The sequence below is a fragment of the Odocoileus virginianus genome, chromosome 5 (assembly GCF_023699985.2).
Source record: "Odocoileus virginianus isolate 20LAN1187 ecotype Illinois chromosome 5, Ovbor_1.2, whole genome shotgun sequence".
NCBI classification, from domain to species: domain Eukaryota; kingdom Metazoa; phylum Chordata; class Mammalia; order Artiodactyla; family Cervidae; genus Odocoileus; species Odocoileus virginianus.
In genome coordinates this window covers 30,551,291-30,576,707 of record NC_069678.1, presented here as the reverse complement: position 1 = coordinate 30,576,707, position 25,417 = coordinate 30,551,291, and the positions used below count along the sequence as shown (strand labels likewise).

The 25,417-nt window shown below is 37.9% G+C and overlaps 1 long non-coding RNA gene across 4 annotated transcripts in view; it reads left to right on the top strand.

Annotated features, from left to right (window-relative positions):
- Positions 1-24,854, top strand: part of LOC110145668 (uncharacterized) — a 120,627-nt gene extending 95,773 nt beyond the window's left edge. For all 4 annotated transcript variants that reach the window (XR_011487775.1, XR_011487774.1, XR_011487773.1 and 1 more), the window contains one exon: positions 19,690-24,854. This is a non-coding gene — a long non-coding RNA (uncharacterized lncRNA). The remainder of the gene's footprint in view (positions 1-19,689) is intronic.
- Positions 24,855-25,417: the final 563 nt, after the last annotated feature.

Here is a 25,417-nt window from a genome sequence, read left to right as displayed (position 1 = left end):
TCAGAGAATAAAGAAGGAAAGAAGGAGGAAATCCCCTCAACAGTTTCATTTAGAAAAGAAAAAATCACACCTATGCCACCTCCATGGTGTGAAGTAAAAATTATAATGCAGGAGAAGCTGGTGAATGTATTTTAAGTAGATTGTTAATGTTAACGGTGCCAAGTACAAGAGTGCTGGACATAACCTACTTACTTACACTCACTACTGCAGGCTTAAATGACTTGAATACACCGTACCGCTGCCTCTCAGGCGGCTCTGTGGTTACTGCGGATGATGAGCCCCACCCTTTTAGATCAGATAAGGCTAAAATGTGATGACGAAGGGAGGGGGGAAAATAACCCTTATATTTATAAGCCAGTGCTTATAAAGATACATAAGACATCAAACGTCTAAAATGAAAATCTATTTATCAGGCTATTTAATAAGCTTGGAACAATATTTTTAAACAATACTACTGCTTATCAATTTGCCTTTCATGCGGCTAAAATCTTCTGAAGCATCTAAGTTAATAGAAGACTTAACTGATTTTTATTGTGTTTACATTTGAATTTTTAAGACAACCTGAGCTTCAGGTGTTTTTTTTTTTTTTTTTTTACCAATAAGACTGTACCTCTGTCGTTAAGTTCCTGCTGGAAGGGAAGTCTGAAGCTATCTCTGGCACTAGATATTTAGGTTCTATCTTTAAAAGTCTCTGGAAGACCCTCTTCTCTGTCCTTAGCAGTGCCATATGACCAGCCTTTATAGCTATTTCCCTATACTGATCTAGGAAAACTTCTAACGTATTTGATTGCCTCCTGCCTGCTCTCTACACTTCTGCTATAGTTATCATTTTAAATGCAGCACTGATACTTTCACTCTTTTGCTTAGAAACATCTCAACAGTTCATAGCTCACCAGAATGGGTTACCAATGTGGCCAGATATTGATCACAACAGCATCTGGGGATACTAATGAACCTGAGTTCATTGCCTCATTCAAGCAGCTTCTTCTGCTGACTCCAGTGTACTATTCAAATATTACCATTTTTTTAACTGAGCCTCTGCTTAAAAGGTTTGGAAGCACTGCATTAAAACAAGTGTTCTGACTCTGGACACATGAGAACATGAGTCCAAGTTTACTAGATCTCTTACTTTTTCTAGAAAAGCTGGAAATCCAGTTTTTGGTACTGTGGTGAGAAGGAGCATGGTTCATGTCCTGTGTGGTATGCCTATAGAGGATAAAGCAGACTATCATGGAGGCCTCCCTGGAAGTCCAGTGGTTATGACTTCATCTTCCAGTGCAGGGAGTGTGCGTGTGATCCCTGCTTGGAGAGTTAAGATGCCACATGCCTCATGGCCAAAAAATCAAAATATAAAAAATTAACAACACTTTCCAGGTGGTGCTAGTGGTAAAGAACCTGCCTGTCAATACATAAGAGACACAGATTTGATCCTTGGGTCTGGAAGATCCCCTGGAGGAGGAACTGGCAACCCACTCCAGTATTCTTGCCTGGAAAATCCATGGACAGAGATCTCCTGGCGGGCTACAGTCCGTGGGGTCGCAAAAGAGCCGGCATAGTCATACACACACACACACACACAAAGACTGGAAAGGTAACCCACAGACTGAGAGAAAGTATTTGCAAATCATATGTCTGATAAGGGATTAACATACAGAATACATAAAGGACTTCTACGACTCCTACAACCAACAACAAGAACAACAAACAAGCCGACTTTAAAATGGGAAAGACTTGAATAGACATTTTCCCAAAGAGGGCAACTGAACAACAATAACAAACAAAGATAATGCATAAATGGCCAATAAGCACATGAAAATATGCTCAACATATTAGTCATTAGTGAAACAAAATCATATATATAAGATACCACTTCTCACCCATTAGGATAGTTGTTATTAAAACAAATGAGTAGAAAATAATGGGTGTTGGCAAAAATGTAGAGAAATTGAAACCCTGTGCATTGTTGGTGGAAATACAATATGGTACAACTATATAGTGGTTCCTCAAAAAATTAAACATAGAATTATCATGATTCATTAATTCCAATTTTAGAGATATATCCCAAAGAATTGAAAGTAAGCATTATAACAAATATTTGTACACTTAGTTTTAGCAGCATTGTTCACAATAGCGTATATATATATATATATATATATATATATATATATGATGATGATGAAAAGTTCTGGAGATAGGTAATGGTGATGGTTGCACAATTAAAGTAAATGTACTTACTGCCACTAAACTGTGTATCTTAAAATGGTAAATTTTATGTTATGTATCATCGTTGTTTAGTCGCTAAGTCGTGTCTAACCTTTTGCGACCCCATGGAGTATAGTTCCTCTATTAGTTCCTCTATTTTACCACAGTTTTTTAAAAAGCATGTCATTCATTATTGCAATCTTTATTTCTGGTTTACATAGGTTTTGGTCAGGCTCCTTTTTGTCTTTACCCTAGTTTCTCTTAAATCAATTGTTCTACTCTATACATATATGTACACACATAAGAATGTGTGTGTGTGACAGAGAAGGTGTTACAATGGATCACTCAAAGATTGAAATGGGAAGGGCAAGTTAATATTGATATTCATCTCTGAAATCTAAAAAAACTTGTCTTTAGAGAATCTTGTTGCTTCAAAGATGTTTTGTTCTAGCTCTGCTGCTGCTGCTGCTAAGTCGCTTCAGCCGTGTCCGACTCTGTGCGACCCCATAGACCGCAGCCCACCAGGCTCCCCCGTCCCTGGGATTCTCCAGGCAAGAACACTGGAGTGGGTTGCCATTTCCTTCTCCAATGCATGAAAGTAAAATGAAAGTGAAGTCGCTCAGTCGTGTCCGACACTTAGTGACCCCATGGACTGCAGCCTACCACATTCCTCTGTCCATGGGATTTTCCAAGCAAGGGTACTGGAGTGGGGTGCCATTGCCTTCTCCTGTTCTAGCTCTATATGTTCTATATATATATATTTATATGTGCATATTTATATATATAAAATTATACTGAACATTTTTTCTTAAGTTTATTGGCCAGTTGCATTTGTTCTTTTTTAAACCTTTGTTTTTATTGAGTTATAATTGACAGACAACATTATATTAATTTCAGGGGTACAGTATGATGATATATATTGAATGCATGTATTGTGCATATAATGCATATATTATGAAATGACTACAACCATAAGTATAGTTAACACCCATCACCATACACTGTTAAAATTTTTTTTTAATCTTGTGATGAGAACTTTTATGATCTACTGTCTTAACAACTTTCAAATATGCAATATAGTCACCATGCAACAATATAGTCACCATGCAGTACATTATATCCCCATGACTTATTTATTATGTAATTGGAAATTTATACCTTTTGACCCTCTTCACCCATTTTGCCCACTGCTACCCACTGCCTCTTGCAACCACTGATCATCTGCTCTCTGCATCTATGAGCTTGGTTTTTTTATTTGTTGGTTGGTTTGGCTTGGTTTACATGTAAGTGATATCAAATGGAATTTCTCTTTGATAGCTTCTTTCACTTAGCATAATATGCTCAAGGTCCATTTATGTTGTCACAAATGGCAGAATTTCCTTCCTTTAATAGCTGAAGTATATTCTATTGTCTCTCTGTGTGTATACATTTTATCCCACATTTTCTTTATCCATTTATCCATTGATGGAAACTTAGATTATTATCTTATCTTGCCTATTATAAATAATGCTGTAGTGAACATGGGGGTACATATATCTTTTTGACTTAATATTTTCACTTTGTTTTCTTCAGATAAAGACCCAGAACTGAAATTGCTGGATCATATGGTGGTTATGTTTTAAATTTTTTGAGGAACCTTCATACCGTTCATACCGTTTTCTGTAGTGGCTGCACCAATTTACTTTCCTACCAATAGTGTATAAGGGTTTCTTTTTCTCTGCATCCTCTCCAACACTTTTGACTTCTTATCTTTTTTGATAAGAGCTAGTCTAACAGGTGTAAGGTGATAGCTCACTGTGGTTTTGATTTGCATTTCCCTGCTGATTACTGGTATTCAGCATTTTTTTTTTTCAGGTACCTGTTGTCTATCTGTGTCTGCTTTGGAACAATGTCTATTCAGATTGTCTGTCCATTTTTTTAATGGGTTGTTTCTTTGCTATTGAATTGTATGCCTTATATATTTTGACTACTAACTCCTTATCAGATATATGTTTTGCAAATATTTTTTCCCATTCAGTAGCCTTTTCATTTTGTTGATAGTTTTTTTGCTGTGCAGAAGCTTCTTAGTTTGATATAATCCCACTTATTTAGTTTTCCTTTTGTTGCCTTGCTTTTGAGTCAGATTTTTTAAAAAATTTATCACCAAGGTTGATGTCAAGGATCTTATTGCTTTTATTTTAGATGTTTTAAAATATTGGTGTCATGTGGCAATTCTCATGGCATGGATGTTGTCTATCAGAATTTTAATCAGACAAAAAACAATGCTTCTCATTTTCAGAAGAATATGAGAAGAAAAAGCCATGATGTCCACCTCTCTTTTCCAATCATATTGCCATCATTCTACTTAAGTCCCATATAAACTCACATCTAAACTATTATGTTAGCTTCCTGTTTATACTTTTAACTCATTTCGTTCAGTGTATACCATATTGATTTTCTAAAATAGCACGTTTTCTCAGTAGGTGACTTTACTTCCTATTTCACAAAGACTATATCAAGCATGAATGCTCTTAGTTCCTGCCCTCCCCCTCCCCACCTTCTATAAACACAACTTGCCTCTTTTCTCTGTTACAAACCTTGATTCTAATCCAGCCACTTGTGCTCTGGATCTCACTCTCTCCCTGGATCCATCTGCTGCCTCTTTTCTGTCCTGTACCTTTAACCTTTTCCTCTCCTTTAGCTCCTTACCTTTAACCTATAACCAGACTCAACTCTATCTCAGCATATAAAAGCAAAGTGCGTTTCTCAAGCTGCCGCCCTGTCTTTCTCCTTCTTCTCACCCCCGAGCTTTGTGAAAGCCTGTGCTCTATTTGCTTTGCACACTTGTTTCCCCAATGTATCTCTCTGAAACTGCTCTATAAACATTACCTGTGGTTGCTTAGGTACTAAATCCAGTAGGTAGCTTTCATTATTTTTTTATCCTATCTGTCTTCAGCTTTGTCTTCAGTTTGGGCCAAAATCTTTCTTTGTGTAATCATTCTTGTAACTCTATAATCATTCCTTCTTACTCTTCCTCTGCCTACCCTCAGCTACTGGTGTATCCCACTGATCAGTTCTTTGCGGTCCCTTCTCTGCCGATGGTCTTCAGGCTGATGGCATCATCATAAGGTGAAAACTCCAAAATTCTCTTTTCCTCAGCTTTTCCCTGTTTGCTGAACTCAGTTGCATATAACCCAGCATTTCCACTGAACATGTCTACTTGGATGTGCAGCATATTTTATTATAATATCCTATTTTCCATATCTTGGTAAATAGCACTGCCATCTATCAGTTGTCCATATCAGAAACATGGAGAAGATTCTGTTCTTGCTGTTTATAAATACCTAATCCAATTAGGCATGATGTCCTGTGCATTTTACTAAAGTAGTCTATAAGCTTAGTTTTCTTATTCACCTTACTTAACTAAAATAGTTCTTTAGCTACTCGCTAAAGTAAGATGGCACCATATTGACAGTCAAATAAAAATATTATTTCTTGTTATTAGACTGTCATAGTAAGTTCCAAATCTTTTGTAAAAAACATCTAGAAATTTAGGCCAAAACTGTAGTTTATGAAAAATTAAAATATAACAATGTGATCATACCCTTCACACAATAACATGTTATTTTAGATAGTAGCTATCACCAAAAAAATTTAAAAAATGAAGCAGAGAATAACAAGTGTTGGCAAAGATGGAGAGAAACTGGAACCATTGTACAGTACTGGTGGACACATGAAATAGAACTATGGGAAACTTTATGGCAATGCCTCAAAAAATTAAACAGAGAATTACCTTATGACCCAGCAATTCCACTTCTAAGTTCACTACAAAAGAATTGAAAGCAGGGACTAGAACAAATATTTGTACACCCATGTTGATAGCAGTATTATTCACAATAACCAAAAAGTGGAAACAGCTTAATGTCTATTGACAGATGAACAGATACAGTCTTAATGGAATATTACTCAGACTTAAAAGTGAGTGAAATTCTGACATACAGTACAGTGTTGAAGACACTGTGATAAGTGAAATAAGCCAGACACAAAAGGACAAATTATATGATTCCACTTATATGAGGTATCAGGAATAGTTCAATTCAGACAGAGAGTAGAATGGTGCTTGTGGGCTGGGAAGCTATTTTTTAATGGGTATAGAGTTTGAATTTAACATAATGAAAAAGCTCTGAAGATGTATAATGGTAACAGTTGCATAATAGTATGAATGTACTTAATGCTGCTGAACCATACACTTAAAAAGTCAAATGGTTAAATATTGTTGTATTTTACTACTGTTGTATTCAGCTCAGGCTGCTATAACAAAAATACCACAGGTTGATTTGTTTAAACAATAGACATTTCTCACAGTTCTGGAAGCTAGGATGTTTAAGATTAAGATGGCAGCAAATTCAGTGTCTGTTGAAGTCCTACTTTCATGCCTGTAGATGGTGGCCTTCTTGCTGTATGGCCACATGGCTGAAATGTCATCTCTCTCTCTTCTTATAAAAGACACTAATCCCATTCACAGGGGCTCCAGCCTCATGACCTGATTACCTTCCCAAAGCCCCATCTCCAAATACTATCACAATGGGAATGTAGGTTTCAACATACATGAATTTTATGAATTTGAGGGAGCACAAACAATTCAGTCCCATAGAAGCCATTTAAAATTAGTATATATTTAATCAGATTTTTTAAAGCGATCCTTCTTGATACATCTTTCTTTAGACTTCCAGAAGTAGAGACTTTTTCCTTAACAAAACACAGTGTGAGAACTAACTGAAGGGAGTAGTTTCTTGCCAGAAGGGATAAGGGAATGGTTCTGAGAGGCAATCAGAGATGTCAAAGTGCGCTCTGAAACTCCTGGGTGAAAAGAAATAGAAAACTAGGTGCCACTAATGGTAAAGAACCCACCTGCCACTGCAGAAGATGTAGGAGACACAGGTTCGATCCCTAGGTTGGGAAGATCCCCTGGAGGAGGACGTGGCAACCCACTCCAGTATTCTTGCCTGGAGAATCTCAAGGACAGATGAGCCTGGTGGGCTATCATCCATCGGGTCGCAGAGTCCGGCAGGACTGAAGCGACTTAACGCATGCACGCGCAGCTGTGAAGGACATCCTGCTGCTGGCTCTGTCCCCTTGGTGGCTGCAAAGATGCCTTCCTCACTCCTCTACTTGTATCCCTCCAGAGTGTGTTTCCCAGCTTGAACAAGACCCTTCCTACTTCTGTTAAAGCAAACAATGCACTCCAAAACAAAATAGAACTATACTTAGCAAAAAAAGAAAAAGTTTAAGAATACCTGCATTTTTGCAGTCCTTATGAAGCAATCTAAAAGCTGAATAAAAGAGAAAAGCAACTCAAAATTAGAACAAAGACCTTGGGAGCTCTAACATGAAAATATGTGTATCATTGTTAAGTGCCAAAGTAAATACAGCATGCAAACCCCAAACTGCTTATCTGTGTGGTTTCCATAGTGTCAATATATATGCAAAGTTGGTCTGGCTGCACTGAGAGACATTAAAGGTCATGGAAGTAAAAACAAAAGTCAGACTCTCTGTGAACATTTGGCAAGGAAGTGTCAAGTTTCCTCCACACTTTCTCAGTTCTAGATAAATGAGCGAGGGGTGGCAGTAATGTTCTCCCCTTCCCCCCACTGCCCCCTTCCTCTCTCCTTCAGTCCCAATCCCCCATGAATTACAGCATTATTTTCTTTTGAGTCCCAGGAAATGAAATTCAAATTTACAGTGAAAGGGTACCCAAGGAAAGAGATGACCTGTTCGTTTTAATAAATATTTTCATATTTAATTACATCATAGTTAAAATGAGAAGTGCTTTAAAAACTGACCTGCTTTGTGGGGGGAGAAATAAGATATTCTTCAAAATGCTCACTCCTTTCAAGTCAAAATAGCTTCAGATAAGTGAATAGCAGGAATACCTGCTATAGCAACATAGCATCAGGATGACTGGAATGAATAGGACATCGCCCAGTTTTCACTGGTTGTGCTACAGTTTTTGAGCATAGATTAGGAGGCTCCTGAAATTTTAAGTGGGTGTGGTAACAAATTATATCAGTTATAAAAGCTACACTCAGTGGGATGGTTTTGCCTTATTATTTTAGAAGTTTAACAGCAGATATATACGGGGATGGTTTTTGGTTCTGTTTGTTGAATGGAAATTTAGCAGTGACTTATTCTACAAGCATTTATTGAATGATTACTATATGCTGGGCACTCTGCTGGGAACAGTTGTGAGTTGTTTGAAACTCACATCTGTTGAGTAACTCCCCTAAGGTCTCACTACTGATAAACAACAGAATAAGTCCATGCTTTGAACTCCTATTCTATGTTTCTTCTCAATTGCTTTTGTGAAAAGGGCAGGGTTCTGCATTGTATGTCTCTGTATGTTCTTACTCCTTCACATCTGATTCGCAGCCCCTGTGTGCTAGGACAGTGTCCATCTCATCAGTCCTCTCCTGTGGAGCAAAACAGTCGATAAGTCTTAATGCATGTGCGCTCATTCACTTCAGTCATGTCCGACTCTTTGTAACCCTATGGTCTGTAGCCTGCCAGGCTCCACTGTCCATGGGATTCTCGAGGCAAGAATACTGGAGCGGGTTGCCATTTCCTTCTCCAGGGGATCTTCCTGACCCCGGAATCAAACCCATTTCTCCTGCATCTCCCGCACTGCAGGTGGATTCTTGACCCACTGAGCCGTGTTGGAAGCCCATAGGCCTTAATAGCTGGCTCCAAGTTCCACCTATGTGTCACTGCTGCTACAGGGACCACTACTGCCGCAGCTAATAGTGCTGCTTCTATTACTGTGTTCTGTGTGTGTGCTCAGTTGCTCAGTCATGTCCAGCTCTTTGCAGCTCCATGGACTGTAGCCTGCTAGGCTTCTCTGTCTGTGGAATTTTCCAGTCAAGAATACCAGAACAGGTAGCCATTCCCTACTCTAGGGGATCTTCCCGACCCAGGGATTGAACCTGCATCTCTTGCACCTCCTGCTTTGACAGGTGGATTCTTTACTTCTGAGCCACCTTTATTACTATACTGTTAACAATTGATAATCTTCACTGACTCCTTACTGTGTAACTGGAACTCTGCTAAGAGCTTTGTAAGCCTTCTTTCATTTAATACTTTCAATGGTGGTTGACTGTATATGCTCTTGAACAGGCTGTGTTAGTTAGATCCAGTCCTCTGTTCATTAGCTGTGTGACCAAGGGCAAGTTATTTAATGTTCTTGATTCTTGATTTCCTTATCTATGAAACAGAAATAATAAAAGTATCTGTCTAGGAGAGTTGTTGAGAAAATTAAGTAATATAATTTAGAGAAGTAACTATGAGACAGTAAATTCTGTTCCAAGATGGCAGAGTAGGACATGCATTCATTTTCTCTTGCAAGAATATGTGATATGTATTGACTACAAACCATTATTATTAGTACAAATGTAATTTCATCCATCTGTAAAATTCCTGCCATGTTCATACAGCCCAGTTATGAGTCCTTTTTGCTTTGGTCTCCCATATTGTGATTCCAGTTCCCTGCCTGGAACTGAAACCTGTTTTGAAACCAGTCCAGTTGGCTGGATCTCTGACAGCCTGTTCTCTCTTCCTGGGAACTGGATCTTGTCTCCTATGTCATCAGCCTCTGAATGGGATGCTACATATCACTCCCTGCCAGTGGAGCAACTTGATTTTTAATACTCCCATTGCTATCGTATTCCAGGCAAATTAGGTCCCATTAACTTTGTCTTTGACTGAGCTCCAGTTCAACATTCTCCTTCATAAACGCCAATTTGAACTGCTGAATGGTTTTCCCACCTTGCCCAATCTTGCTTCTTGCCCTTCTCTACAAACTGACTTTGAAATCAGTACACCTGGAGGTCAAACTCATCTAAGATAGAGTTATAAAGGACCAAAGATGAAAATACATAGTCCTGCCCTAAATGACCTTGTGCTGTGCTTAGTCGTTCAGTCATGTCTGACCCTTTGGGATCCCATGGACTGTAGCCTGCCAGGCTTCTCTGTTTGTGGGGATTATCCAGGCAAGAATACTGGAGTGGGTTGCCATGCCAACCTCCAGGGGATCTTCCCAACCCAGGGAAGATGAACCCGTGTCTCCTGCCTTGCAGGCAGATTCTTTACTGTCTAAGCCACCAGGGAAGTCCATGAATACTGTAGTGATTAGCCTATCCCTTCTCCAGGGATCTTCTTGACCCAAGAATTGTACTGGAGTCTCCTGCATTGCAGGTAGATTCTTCACCAGCTGAGCTACAGGGAAAAATGAACTTACAATCTTTATAAAATAGAAAAAACACAAGACATAGCTTATATATCCCCTTGGATTCCATTGATCTTGCCTGCCCTGTGTTCTAGACCTTCAGTTATTTCTCAAAAGCTTCTATAGTATATCTACTCTGTGCCTCGCATGGTTCTGATGTCTGGAGCCAACTTATTGCATAACTAAGAATCCTGACCCTCCACTTTGATTATCTATCACTTTGTAGCCAGGTAACCAGTCACATGCTCAGAGTCACTGGCTGCTTCTTCCATTTTTGGGGCTCTGATGAATTGAGCTATTTCAAATCCTGAAAGATGATGCTGTGAAAGTGCTGCACTCAATACACCAGCAAATTTGGAAAACTCAGCAGTGGCCATAGGACTGGAAAAGGTCCGTTTTCATTCCAATCCCAAAGAAAGGCAATCCCAAAGAATGTTCAAACTACCACACAATTGCACTCATCTTACACGCTAGTAAAGTAATGCTCAAAATTCTCCAAGCCAGGCTTCAGCAATATGTGAACTGTGAGCTTCCAGATGTTCAATCTGGTTTTAGAAAAGGCAGAGGAACCAGAGATCAAATTGCCGACATCTGCTGGATCATTGAAAAAGCAAGAGAGTTCCAGAAAAACATCTATTTCTGCTTTATTGACTATGCCAAAGCCTTTGACTGTGTGGATCACAATGAACTGTGGAGAATTCTTCAAGAGATGGGAATACCAGACCACCTGACCTGCCTCTTGAGAAACCTATATGCAAGTCAGGAAGCAACAGTTAGAACTGGACATGGACCAACAGACTGGTTCCAAATAGGAAAAGGAGTACGTCAAGGCTGTATATTGTCACCCTGTTTATTTAACCTATATACAGAGTACATCATGAGAAACACTGGGCTGGAAGAAGCACAAGCTGGAATCAAGATTGCCAGTAGAAATATCAATAACCTCAGATATGCAGATGACACCATCCTTATGGCAGAAAGTGAAGAGGAACTAAAAGGTCTCTTGATGAAAGTGAAAGAGGAGAGTGAAAAAGTTGGCTTAAAGCTTAACATTCAGAAAACTAAAATCATGGCATCTGGTCCCATCACTTCATGGGGAAACAGTGGAAACAGTGTCAGACTTTATTTTTCTGAGCTCCAAAATTACTGCAGATGGTGATTGCAGCCATGAAACTAGAAGACACTTACTCCTTGGAAGGAGAGTTATGACCAACCTAAATAGCATATTAAAAAGCAGAGACATTACTTTGCCAACAAAGGTCCATCTAGTCAAGGCTATGATTTTTCCAGTGGTCATGTATGGATGTGAGAGTTGGACTATAAAGAAAGCTGAGCACCAAAGAATTGATGCTTTTGAACTGTGGTGTTGGAGAAGACTCTTGAGAGTCCCTTGGACTGCAAGGAGATCCAACCAGTCCATCCTAAAGGAGATCAGTCCTGGGTGTTCATTGGAAGGACTGATGCTGAAGCTGAAACTCCCAATACTTTGGCCATCTCATGCGAAGAGTTGACTCATCGGAAAAGACCCTCTTGCTGGGAGGGATTGGGGGCAGGAGGAGAAGGGGAAGACAGAGGATGCGATGGCTGGATGGCATCACCAACTCGATCGACATGAGTTTGGGTAAACTCCGGGAGTTGGTGATGGGCAGGGAGGCCTGGCGTGCTGGGATTCATAGGGTCGCAAAGAATCAGACACGACTGAGCGGCTGAACTGAACTGACTGAGGCTTACGAGAAAATATGGGATAAGTAGAGATTTTCTTTCTGATCATATTTTTCTACACAAACCTCTCTCACCACAACTTCACCCTCCCCTAACACACACAGCACCCTAATATGACGAAAATTCTTTTGCCTTCACGGTTAGCATTTGATCTAGAATTTCCCTTCCACTAACTCTGGAAGAAAAAATTTTTCTTTGAAAAATGAAAGGATAAATCCTTTCATTCCACAATTAGAGATAAGGAGGTTACAACACAAATACCTGAATCAGCTTTAGCTATAAATGAGGATATCACTCTCTTTTTTGTTTTGATGGAGGAGGAGAGTTGGAGAGCAGAAAGGCAATGTGGGTCTTCAGAAGTGGACAGAGCAGCCTGGAGCCAGGCAAGATGACTTTATCCAATTATACAATTTATTCACAGTTCTGCACTGTTCATCTTCATCTGATAACAAGCAAAGAAAAGCTGGGCATAGCAGTCCTGTGGGGACAGACTCAGACAAATTATAATGGAAACTGTGATCAGATAATAAGCTTAAGCAAAGATCTAATCCATGATGGAATATTTATAAAAAGCAGAATGAATTCCATGTGGAATATCAACTGTATTAAACAAGGCAATTATAATCTGATGCTGGATAGTATGGAACTGAATGAATATTATAGTTCAGATTTTGTTGCAGCAAATGTTGTTTCAAAAAAATCTAAACCTGCTCTTGGAATGATAGGCCATTTAGTTAAAATCATATTTTTTACACTTTATTAGCATGGATAGTTATTACATGGATAGTGATAGAGCTGTTATTTGAACTCAAATTCGACATTTCTAACTACTAACTGAACTATACCCAGCACCTTCTGTTAAGAATCACTGTACTACAATGACCTATTTTGCTGAAAAATAAATATTATTGCACCTCTACCTTTCACAATTTTCAGTTTAAAAATTTAGCATAGCATTCCAAGCTCTTTATAATCCACTTCTAACCTCAATATTGATCCCAGTTATTTCATTTTATTATCCCATCACATTTGCTTACATTCAGTAAATATGCGTTGAGCTAGCCCTGTATTAGGTAAAAAGAATATAAGGACCCTCCAAAGTAACGACAGAATAACTAGGAGGAAACTTCCACAGAAGAGGTTACATATGAGTTGAACCTTAAATATGGGTAGTATTCCAGCAGGAGAATGAGGTAAGGACTCTTAAGGCAGACACAATATGGGTACCCTAGACATGCTTGGCATTTTCCTATTACATTGCCTTTTAAAACAAAAATGGAACCTTGGTACTGGGACAGCATGAGGTGGTAGAAAGAAACTAGATTGGAGAACAAGAGACTAGAACTAACCATATTGGACTAGCCACTTCAAGGCCTTGCTTTCCGTCTTTTCATCTATTGATTAAGAGGGTTTAACTAATACCTATTAAAGACTGCTTCAAGCTGTAATAAACATCATTCTGTGGTTGAGGAACAAGATCTATTCCATTATCTTATGTACAAATGCATGGAGGAAAAACTTACAAGAGTCATGGTTAACAACTTGGGCTCTGCTCCTCACTTGTTTTATGGTCAAGAACAAGATTCTTGACTACCTGATGCTTTGATTTCCTTAGCTGATCATGTAAGGTTGTTGGAAGGGTTGACTCATAATGTAATACTTTATACTGATGAATATAAAGTACATTGCCTGGCATATATCAAGAGTTCAGTGTTAACTGTTCGATGTAATTATATGTGCATTCACATGTGTTTGTATGTACACACACACATATATATAATAACTGCACTTATATGGGTAGAAATTTCATGTAGTATTCAAACTATGTGGACTTTGAAAATGCAATGGAACAATAAAAATCTGATTTGTATTCTTAAACAGAAGCAATTTTTTTTTTCAAATGACAGTGTGGACTTTTAATATAATTTTTACTTTCTTTTAAAAAGTGAAGAAATTGTACCATTCAATCTGTTCTTTTACTTTCTCATAACTTGGAGAAGTTTATTTTGCTTATAATAATTTACTTTCTAGATGGAAATACCTGTCCAACTATTTATATAACTTTGTATATAAATGACTGATATATATTCATTCAACAGGGTAAATGCAAATAATAGCTGTCATGTGTAAAATTCCTGTGTGCCAGGCAATTTTAAGAGTTTTACTCAGATTGTCTCATGTATCCTCATGACAGTTCTAAGAAGGAGAAATTATTTTTCCTATTTTAAAAATGAAGAAAAAAAAATGGAGAGAATTAAAAACACTGCCCAGGTCATATGACTAGTAAATGCAGAGCCAATTCCATCCTAAGCCTTGCCTTTCCAGCCATGCTTCTTTTCCTTCCTTGCTTTGTGAGAGCTTGAAACTGTCTTGAGATCAACTCTTGATCATTAGTTACCAAATATGGCTAGTGATTAAATCTTCTAAGGACCCAAATGTCCCTAAACAAAATGTGGTATATCCATACAATGAAATACTCTTTGGCCATAAGAAGGAATGAAGTACTAATACATGCAACAATTTGGCTGGACCTTGAAAACATTATGTTAAGGGAAAGAGGCCAGCCATACAAGATCACAAATTGTATGGTTCCATTTGATGCAAGTCCAAAACAGGGAAATGTATAGAGTCAGGAATGGTGTGGATGGCAGGACAGTCAGAGAATAGCTAAAGAGTTTCCTTAGAAATGATAAAAGTGATCTAAGGCTGACAGTGATGATAGTCATATCTATCTGTGAATATGCTAAAAAACCACTGAAATGTATTTTTTAAGTAAGTGAATTCTATGGTAGGTAAATTATATCTCAATGAAACTGCTTTTTTAAAAAGTCCTCTGGGGAAATTTGTAAACAATTCTGGTGCTCAGGTTCTGCCTCACCCTACCTCCAGAACCCCCACCTCTAAGATTCCAGTTTGATAAATTTAGATTGGTTCTCTGTTGCTGTAATTTAGTCACTGAGTCATGTCTGACTCTTTGTGACCACATGGACTGAGGCCCGCCAGGCTGCTTTGTCCATGGGATTTTCCAGGCAAGAATATTGGAGTGGATTGGCATTTCCTTCTCCAGGGAATCTTTCTGTTCAAATCTGTGTCTCTTGCACTCATCTCCTGCATTGCAGGCAGAGTCTTAACCGTTGAGCCTTTTACGTTTTAATGATAGGCTAGTTAAGTGACCAGAAAATACATTTAAGGAATGGACAGTAAACTGAAAGGGATGAAAAACAAGAACTTCTAACCAATGTTTAACCATATTACATGATTAATATATATGTAACTACTTGCATTTCTTGGGGGATTTCTATTCAAATTGGACCTCTGAAAAGACTGCATCTTATTATTCTAAAGTTTCAAATGCATTTCAGTTTCTTTAGAATGTGTTAGCCTTTTGCTGACTAAGCAGCATTACCTCTTAGTAGAGGTCCAATGCTATAATTTGACCCCTCTGGCAAATTAAATACAATTATGCAAATTACCAGGATTTGGGCATAATCTAATTAGTATGATACATATGCAGCAGATAATAATTTCCCTGGCTGAAAACTAGATTGTCTTATTTCATGTTTGAAATATGTTTTAGAAAAACATTCTACTATGTAAGCAAGATTTCATTATCTTATATATACTATTTGCTCAGCTCTGTAATGGACATGTTTAGAAAAATAAAGCCAAAATTGGAATCTTTAAGTGATGATGTATTTTTTCAGAAATTCATAATTACCAAACAGGATATTCCATGAAACTAGAAAGAAAATTCAATTGGAAATGATTGCTTTCCACTAATAAAGTATGTGTAACACTGTTATAACATTTCTTTTTATATAACTACAATCAGTGTCAAGTATGATTTAATGGAGATAATTCTGTTCATTTAAACGTAAAAGTTTAGGAGTTTAAAACTGACCTGAATTAAAGTCATACCAATAAATTCCAGTCACACACTTTCTGAATGGTATTTATAATCATGAGATTGAGTGCACTCTTTTTTAAATATGTGAACCCTATTAGCATTAATCAGTATTACATGTTATGCACTGAACAGAAATCAGGAAAGATTTTTTTTTTAGAGCTCCTTACTGAGGAAACTAAAGAAATTATCCCTCTTATGTAGAGGAAAAAAGAAGCTTTCTTTTTCTTTCTTCCTACAAAAGTGAATTTCATATGTAAGAGAAGGACTGACTAATAGCATTGGATGTTGGCCTTTTATATAAAGGAAATTAATGTACGGGTGTACCAAGGCCTCCAGTGTGCTATTGTCATTTCCAAGTGTGTGAACACAGCCTTCACTCATTTATTCTCAGCTTCTCCAGGAGACTGCCAACAAGCACAGCCAGCTCTCAAGCTGTATTGCGCAAAGATTTGCAGCCCACAAAGATGGGGAGTTTTTTTCAAAGGTAACTTCAAGGTCATAAAAGCCTCTGAACAGCTGTTGGGGAGTAACAACGCTTAATAAAACAGTGGCCTGTGTTAGCTCTTTGTGCTGTTAGCAGAGAAATGCTCAGTTTGGTGGATAACGAGGAGAAAAAAGTCCTGTTAATTCTATCTTTCTTAATCTACTTATAAACTCGTAGTGACAAGTATATTCCTGAGAAATAAAGCTGCACAAGCAGTGTTTGTGTTGTGAGTATATGTGAAGGCATTAATGAACAAGCATATTTCTAAGTGATGTTACCAGCTATTTTCATTATGCCAGGAGCTTCCCCGCCACGGACCACAGAACCTTGTCATGGGGAGGGTGGCACAGAGTCAGGGCAAATCTGCAGAAGTGGGGTGGGCAATAATCCAGGTGGACCTGTAGATTTTAACTATTATTAAAAATACAAGAACTGAAATGTGACAGGAGAGGGCCCTCAAACATTTTACTCTAGAAACAAAAGTAAATCATCTCATAATTTGGATCTGCTTCAAAAATAATATGGGTGGAACAAGTAGGTGTGTTATAGCTGAAACAAGATTGGTCATGAGTTGAGCATTGTTGAAGCCACATGATGAATACATAGAGATTTAGTCTAGCCTTCTTTTTAACTTGGTGGCTTTTGAAATTTTTCCTTATGATAAGCTTGAATATTATTATATTCAAAAAGTTTAGGAACTACTGTGTTATGTTAAATTGTCAAGTGATTTTGCTTAAAAAATATTTCACTAGATACTAAAGCAGTCAAGTTGTTGAAAACAAACATTAAAATGGTTTTCTAAAGACTATATAAAAGATATTGTTAATCACTTGTTTACTATAGGGATGCCTAGATCTACTGTTTGTAAACTTAACCTAATCTTTATCTCTCAGCAAAAGTTAAATAGGGAAAATACAGCATGCATACTCCTATAATGAGTTATAGGATATATCGATTGAGAGAAATCTAAAAATTAAAATGCATTTTTCACTGTTTCTTGTTAAGCCCTTTTTTCCTCTCTTCCTCCCTCTCTCTCTTTCTCTCTGTTTTACTCTGATGCAGCTATATTTACCCAAAATTTGAAGATAATGACCTATTTCAAAATTTAAGTGGCAACACAAATTAGAATGCGTCCTTTTGGTCTGTACAATCCGTCTTCAGCAACTGTTCTACTTTTCTTTAGCCTTGGCAAGCTATTCAGAACAACATTTCCTTCTTTTCATTCTGATGCTGGGTGATTGTTTGGTGCTGATACGACATTGGCTTTTCCCATAATTTAGCTAAGAGTGTTTTACACTAGGGAGTTTCACTGTGTTTAGATTGTAAAACTTTTTCTGAACACTTTTGTAGCAGAACTCTATGTCTTAATAGCTCCAGCAAACTTGTTTTATCTACTTTTTTTCCTGGATTTTTGTTAAAAGTTGATTCCAGTTTAACTTTAATGGATTCCTGTCACTTTGCCTTGAAGATAAATTAAAACATGCAAAGAGATGGTCCTCTCCTGTTTTATGTGTTGTTCCTGTGTACAATGTTGGCCTGTTTTATTTAGGTATATGCTGTTCCCTGAGGATAAGCAACTTCCTGATTAGTCCTTAGGAGCAACTCCTGGAAAACTAATGTAATCCTGCATGTCAGCCACATGTGTTATGCTGGATTGGGTCAAGGCTTATGTGATCATGTGTATGCATGTGCCTTTAATTATAGAAGAGAATTATCACTTATCATAGTGTGGCTTAATATTATTATGTTACAGCAGCTTCCCAAATTCTTATTTCTTCCCTGATATGCATGATGAGCTGGCAAATAGGTTTTAAGATGTACTTGTAGAAGAACTAGGCAGCCAATAGTAGGAGGTGTTGGCTGAGACACAAATAGTTATTTCAGAAGATTATGGTTGCTTTAGTAATACATTGCTATGATGTTGTACTCTCAGGATATGATTTTCTGCCTTCTACAGAACATTTTAGAAATAACTGCATTTCCAACACAAATATTAGACAAATGCTGTGTCCCTATAGCATAATGGTCCTTAAACTTTCCTATTCACATGCAGTCTAATAGAATTGTTTTGACGTTTTATTTTATATTGGAGTATAGTTGATTTAACAACGTTGTGATAGTTTCAGATGTACAGCAAAGTGATTCAATTATATATATATGCGTGTATCTATTTTTCAGATTCTTTTCCCATTTAGGCATCCCAAAAGAATTTTGCAAAAGTATGTGTCCCTCTTGAACACTGTTACAGTTGAAAATTTTTATTATAAGTGCAAATAATTACAGATGATATAATTTCTCTCAGGGAAATATTTTACTTAAAAATTAAAATGTTGTATTCTTTTTTAATAGAAATTAATGTGATCTAAATACCATAGCAATTTAATATCCCTACCATCCATTTAAAAAGTAAATATTTATGCTTTCTTTATAAGTATTTACATCATTTTTTCCCTTAAACTTATGTTTCCATTCCAGCTCATCCATAAGATATTATTCTAATATATGTTTGTGCTTAAGTATCTTTTATTAATATTTTGACAAAAACATTTATATAAATTGAACTTTAAAATTTAAAAAATTTCCTATGAACATGAGGTCCAAACAGCTCCACTATAAGTCACCAATATAATTACTATTAATATACAGTTGATTTTTAAAAGTTACATGATTTGACTTAACAGTAAGTATAATTTTATTAGAAATGCATCTCAATGAGATAAGTGTGAGGTGATTAGGCTTTAAAACCTTTTTAAAATTGTGCCTTCTATTGCTTTTGTTTGGAGGATTTTGTTTTGTTTTATAATTAGTTTGTGTATCTATTAATGAATATTATTTCTTTTTGCTGGAGTAAGATAGGTTCAGCATCAATAAAATTTCTAGATTTTATTTTTAGAGACACATTTCCTAAGAAGCCTGAGGCATATACCTAAGTAGATAGCTCTGCAAAGAGGGCTTTTTGGTTTTTAATTGAAAATTTACTTAACCTCTTTTCACTGCTTCTGAGTCATATGCGCTAAATTGCTCTGTATTTTGTTGGAAAATAATTTGGAAAGTTATCAGGGAAAAACTTAATGAGGATTCATACCTGACCATTATTTCCCACTGCTTTTCTTCTAGGACCTCTTAAGTGAGAAACTGAGATCTCAAAAAGTTCACCAAGACCTCCAGGATCCATCATCTTCCTCATCCTGGGTGCAGCTCCTGTTACTGCTGCTTCTCTGACCAGCCAGCCAGGAGGTGGTCAGCAGACAACTTACCCAAAGACTGGCTCCTCCAGTTGGAGAAATGACCTTACTTCTAGGTGACTCAGGGAGTGAAGGTCAAGCCCCAGATGAGCTGTTTCTACAGTGGTAGCCCATTATTCAAGCCTTATCTTCATCTGTAAATTGTGAATACTATTCATATCTACTTGATTCAAGGTTCAGCTGAAATGACACCTGTGAAACTTCTTCCCCAGAACCATCTTGGCAATGTATAAAATGCTGCATAAATATTAGTTGTTTCATATGGAGGATATTTGAACCTCATCCGTCCCAAGCCTCTGGTCTCTATCAGGTAAACTGGGTCTGCTGACAGAGCATGAATATTAAGAAACATACAAAAATGCAGCCCACCCATTTGGACCTACTGCTGCATCTTGTTCTCTGACCACTTGGTTTCCTAGCAAAGATCTCATTAACCCACTGAGACCCTTCTTTGATGGGCATTCGGACACTGACATGTACTTCTCTCAGCAGTCTCTCCTTAGATAGCCTTTAATGATTTCCCTCATATTCCACACATTATATAGTGTTAGGCAAGAGGCACTCCTATCTTCTTCCTTGCTCTGTTACAGGCTGGGCTGATCCCAGACAACCGCTCAGTGGAAGGTTGATGGGACAAATATGTACCTTATCAGATGTACAATGAAGAAGAGAATTTAAGTAAATAAACCTGTTCGGTAAATACAGTAGACAAGACTTCCCTGGTGGTACAGTGGGTAGGAATCCCTTGCCAGTACAGGGGAACCAAGGTTTGATCCCTGGATCGGGAAGATCCCCTGGGGAAGGAAATGGCAACCTGCTCCAGCAGTCTTGCCTGGGAAATCCCATGGACAGAGGACCCTGTGGCGCTATAGTCCTCGGGGCTGCAAAAGAGTTAGACACGACGTAGTGACTAAACAACCAAAACAGCTCCAAATTAACTGGTACAATGCTAAGAATTTTACAGATGCTCAATTGATATTTGTTGATAAGACCACTAAACATCGTTGCTTTCCTCAAATCTTTGCACATTTGAGTTTGTCTGGGTTCTGAAGTTCATCTCAAAATATTTTCTCTGAATACAAGGAAACACATTGTGAGGTCTTTTGAAACTGAGAACTTGTCAACCTTTTTTTTCTTTACATCCATAGACTTCCTAGAACAACTTCTTAAAAAATCTATAGATAGTCTCTTTTACTTAAAAATTTTATTGTGACAAAATAGATATCACGTTAAATTTACCACTTTAACCATTTTTAAGTGCACAATTCAGTGGCATTAATTATATTTGCAATGTTGTGTCACTTTTTTTGTCAGCTGAATAGAATTCCTAATATGTTTGTGACAGAGACGGATGAAGTGTTAACTAAGAAACAGTTGTAGTGAGCTTAAAGAACATTTCATAATCACAAAATACTTATCAGAGGACACAAATACATACAACATATGAATTGAGTAGGTCCTGAGCCCCATCCCATGGAGTTAGGAAATCCCCGTAACTGTTGTGCAATGTGCAGCATAAGATCTTCGTTGGAACAGGATCGTCTTATGTCAGGCCAACAAAAACTTGGCATTGATGCATAATTAATGAACTGAGAAATGGATTAATGAGATTTCTCTCTAATTAATGTTTCCCCAATATTTGGCATGAAAGCAAAGCTGCATTAGTTAGTAGAGTGGGTGTTTGTCTGTGTGTGTGTGTGTGTGACTGTTTGTGGATGTTGTGCGTCTGTGGTTATAGCCTGACATATTTCATTTGCAGTGTTTTTCCTTCCTGACTCCTATTCTCCTTCCTCATTTGCGCCCCCTCATCATTCCTTTTGTTTATCTCAGTACTGCCATTACGTTTTTGTATGTGGATGGGGGAAGGAGTGACAGATTGAACAATTCCATTTTTAGATGGATGTCAGCATACATGAATTCATCAATATTTCATAATCTAGGTGGTGAAAGCCCCTCTTTTTCTTAGAGCAAAGAGGACATTATGCTCTGTGTGTGCAGCTTAACTACCATTAATGTTAATTAAATCATGCAGGCAAAGCCCCTTTCTTAAGTTGATAACATGCTCTAGTGTACATCATCATCAATTGTAAGTCAACTCTTAATCATCTTGGGTAGCAGGAGAGATAAATCCCCCTGCTGAGCAAAAGCACCTCATGCAAGGATTAGTGGCCAACATTAGGATCTGAACTTAAAATTGTAACTCTTTTTTTTCCTTCAAACTTCTACTATTGTTAGTTAAGTCAAAAATTCCCCCAGGAAGTGAACAAATACGAGTGTGTATGTGTTTATAAGCAGTGTGTGGGGTGCAGGGAGAAAGCAGAGATAAAGGAACATTGACAGCTAAGAGGAAGAATATTTTTTTATTCATGTTTTAGGGTTACAAAAGTACTTAATTCATTTTTTCAAAATCTTGTATTTGAGTAACATGTCTTTGCAGAGATAAAAGATCTTCCATGTATTCTGATAGTATAATGAAATAGCCACTGCTGAAAAATTTACTCTTTACATGGGTAAATATTTCTTCACTCCACAGATATTTATGAAATGTCTTATGTGCCAGGTCGTGACTTGCTACAAAGATAATTAAGACTAAGTTTTTGCTATCAAGGAGCTCCCTGATTAGTGGAAGAGATTGACACATAAACAGATACTTAAAACATGTGAGCAAGCAGCTCGGTTCGCTAGAGCTTAAATTCAAGCTAGAGAATGATGAAAGGCACGGCTGGAAAGCTAGGGGAAGGCCGAATAGAAAGCCTTGAATTCCACATTGTGCTAGTCAGGACAAGAACTGCTGTCACTGCAATGGTTTGAAATGCTGGAAGTGGTGTTCTCACTGTCAGATCAGTTTAGTGCAAGCCATGGCTCTATCCAGGGCATTGAGGCTTCCTCCAGCATCTGCCCCATCTCTCAACAGACTGGAGCAGAGACGAGCGAGTTAGGCCTGGGCCCACCTTGGGGTGACGCACTTCACTTCTCCCCATGGTGATCACATGCCCCAGTTTATGCCTGAATTCCTAGGACAGCAGTGAACAGTGCAAGTGTCCTCTTGCACTCCCAATAGTGTCCTGATTTGGGCAATACATTGTATGATCACCCTAATGTCTTCCACCTCCATGGACCAGAATTCAATCACATTGTCACATCTAACCTCAAGGGAGGCTGGGAAATCTACGTCAACAAGGGGAAAAGGCAGTGAATTTTGGTGAATGCAAGGCACTCCCCGATGCACATGTCAAAGCATTAGAGAGTTATCCTCTATATCCATTGCCTTTTAAACATTTCCTCCTAAATACTGATGTGTCTTTGAAACCTTATTGCTTATCTTAAAAATTCATTTGAATTTTGGATCCTGCTCCATAATATATTTGTGTTTTTCTTTTTAATTAATTAATTATCTTTGGCTGTGCTGGATCTTCCTTGCTGCGCTCTGGCTTCCTTTGGCTGCAAGCAGCGGGGGCGCCTTTCGAGCTGCGGTGCACAGGTATCGCATTGGGGTGGCTTCTCTTGTTGAGAGACACAGGCTCTAGGTGCGTGGGCTTCAGTAGCTGTAGCGCTCTGACCTAGCAGCTGTGGCGCATGGACTCAGTTGCTCCGTGGCATGTGGGATCTTCCTGGACCAGGAATTGAACCCGTGTCTCCTGCATTAACAGGCAGATTGTTGTCCACTACACCACCAGGGACGTCTCCCATGTTTCTCCTAAAATAAGATTAATGTGCTTCTTTCTTCAAAAATCTTCACCAGTAAATAATGCTCCAGGAATATTTGCCAAAGTTAGTTGTTATTTTATTGACTCCTAGAAGAGCCATACACCACTGAGACACACACCACTGAATAGTCTTAGACAGAATGACCTGGACAGATTTTCATTTTAAAAGGAACCCTCTGACACCTCTGTTAGTGTAGATTCCCAGTGGCAGATCAGAGAGACCCATCCAGGTTTTTACAGTTATCTGGGTGAAAGATGATAAGCCATCTGATTTAGGTTAGTGCTGGTAGAAACTGTAGGAGATTAATTCAACAGGGCTGAACCAAGAAAGAATTTGACTATGTAAAAATTAAATGCTTCAGTAAAAACATAATAAAATTGTGAAGCAAGGGGCAAACTGGGGAAAACATTTGTGACACCTGAATGATATGAAAGATAAGAGGGTTGATATTCCTAATGTTCAAAGTGGTCTTATGACTCAATAAGATACAAAATCTTTCTAATAGAAAAAATGGATGCAGCAATTTATCAAAGAATATAACTGCCCTACAAAATGTTAAAAACTTCACTAACGATCAAAAAGTAGAAATAAAAAGACAAGAACTACTTTTTGTTACCAGATTAGTAAAGAAATTCTCATATCATAGCACATATATATGTGCAAGGTTGGGCTTCCTCAGTGGTTCAGCAGTAAAGAATCCGCCTGCAATGAAGGAGACACAAGAGGCACAGATTTGATCCCTGGATGGAGAAGACCCCCTGGAGGAGGAAATGGCAACCCACTCCAGTATTCTTGCCTGGAGGATCTCATGGACAGAGGAGCCTGGTGGGCTGCAGTCCATGGGGTCTCGAAAGAGTCGGATACAACTGAAGAAACTACACATACACCACATGTACAAGGTATTAGTATCAGTGCTGTCCCAACTGTTAAAATTGAAAAAAAGTTTTTCCTTCAATGAAAGATTCGTTAAATAAATTATGACATATTCCTATCAATGGAAATTATACAACCATTAAAACGTGAAAAAAATATTGTGTATATCTATGTTTATTGAAATAGAAAGACTTCTGTGACCTGTTAAGTAAAAACAGAATGTTTCCCAACTCCTTGTATGACATGCCTCACTTTCTATAAAATTGTCTGTATGTGTGTTCAGGAATGTGCATGTGTTTATGTATATAGAGAGATATCTATAAGGCTGTTCCACAAAATATTAAAACAGTGCTTATTTCTAGGTAGTAGGGTAGGAGGTAATTTTTAGTTTTTTTTCTCTTTTTATATCGTTTTTAAATTTAAAAATAAATATTATTGTTTTACAAGTGAATAAAACTTTATTCTTTTTTGGGGAAAAAACAGCAGGTATTTTATCCCTTGTAGTAAAAAATGAGGATGGCTTGATAATGAGCTGCATATAGAGAGTGAAGGAGAAGTCTTGCTCAAGGAGGACGTCCAGCTTTCTCATTCCTTCATTCTCTGGTACTGGATGAAAGGCAACCTCTTCTTAGTTACCTTTTTCTCCCATTGTCATTCCCTTTTCTGTGTAACTTCTCAGCTCAGATTCTGCCCCTCCTAACTCTGTATGCTAGTCACATTGTTAACCCTTCTAAAATTGTTTGTTTTATTTTAGGATGCTCTCTTCATCCACTTTCCATAAGTGAGTAGCAGATTAGAAACGAGAGCTATCACTGGAAATGACTGGCCTAAATATTCTCAGGTCTTCACCGGAGGCTCAGACGGTTACCAAACTTCCTGCAGTGTAGGAGACCCAGTGTCAATCCCTGGGTCAGGAAGACCCCCTGAAGAAGGGAATGGCTACCCACTCTCATATTCTTGCCTGGAGAATTCCATGGACAGAGGAGCCTGGTGGGCTACAGTCCATGGGATCCCAGAGA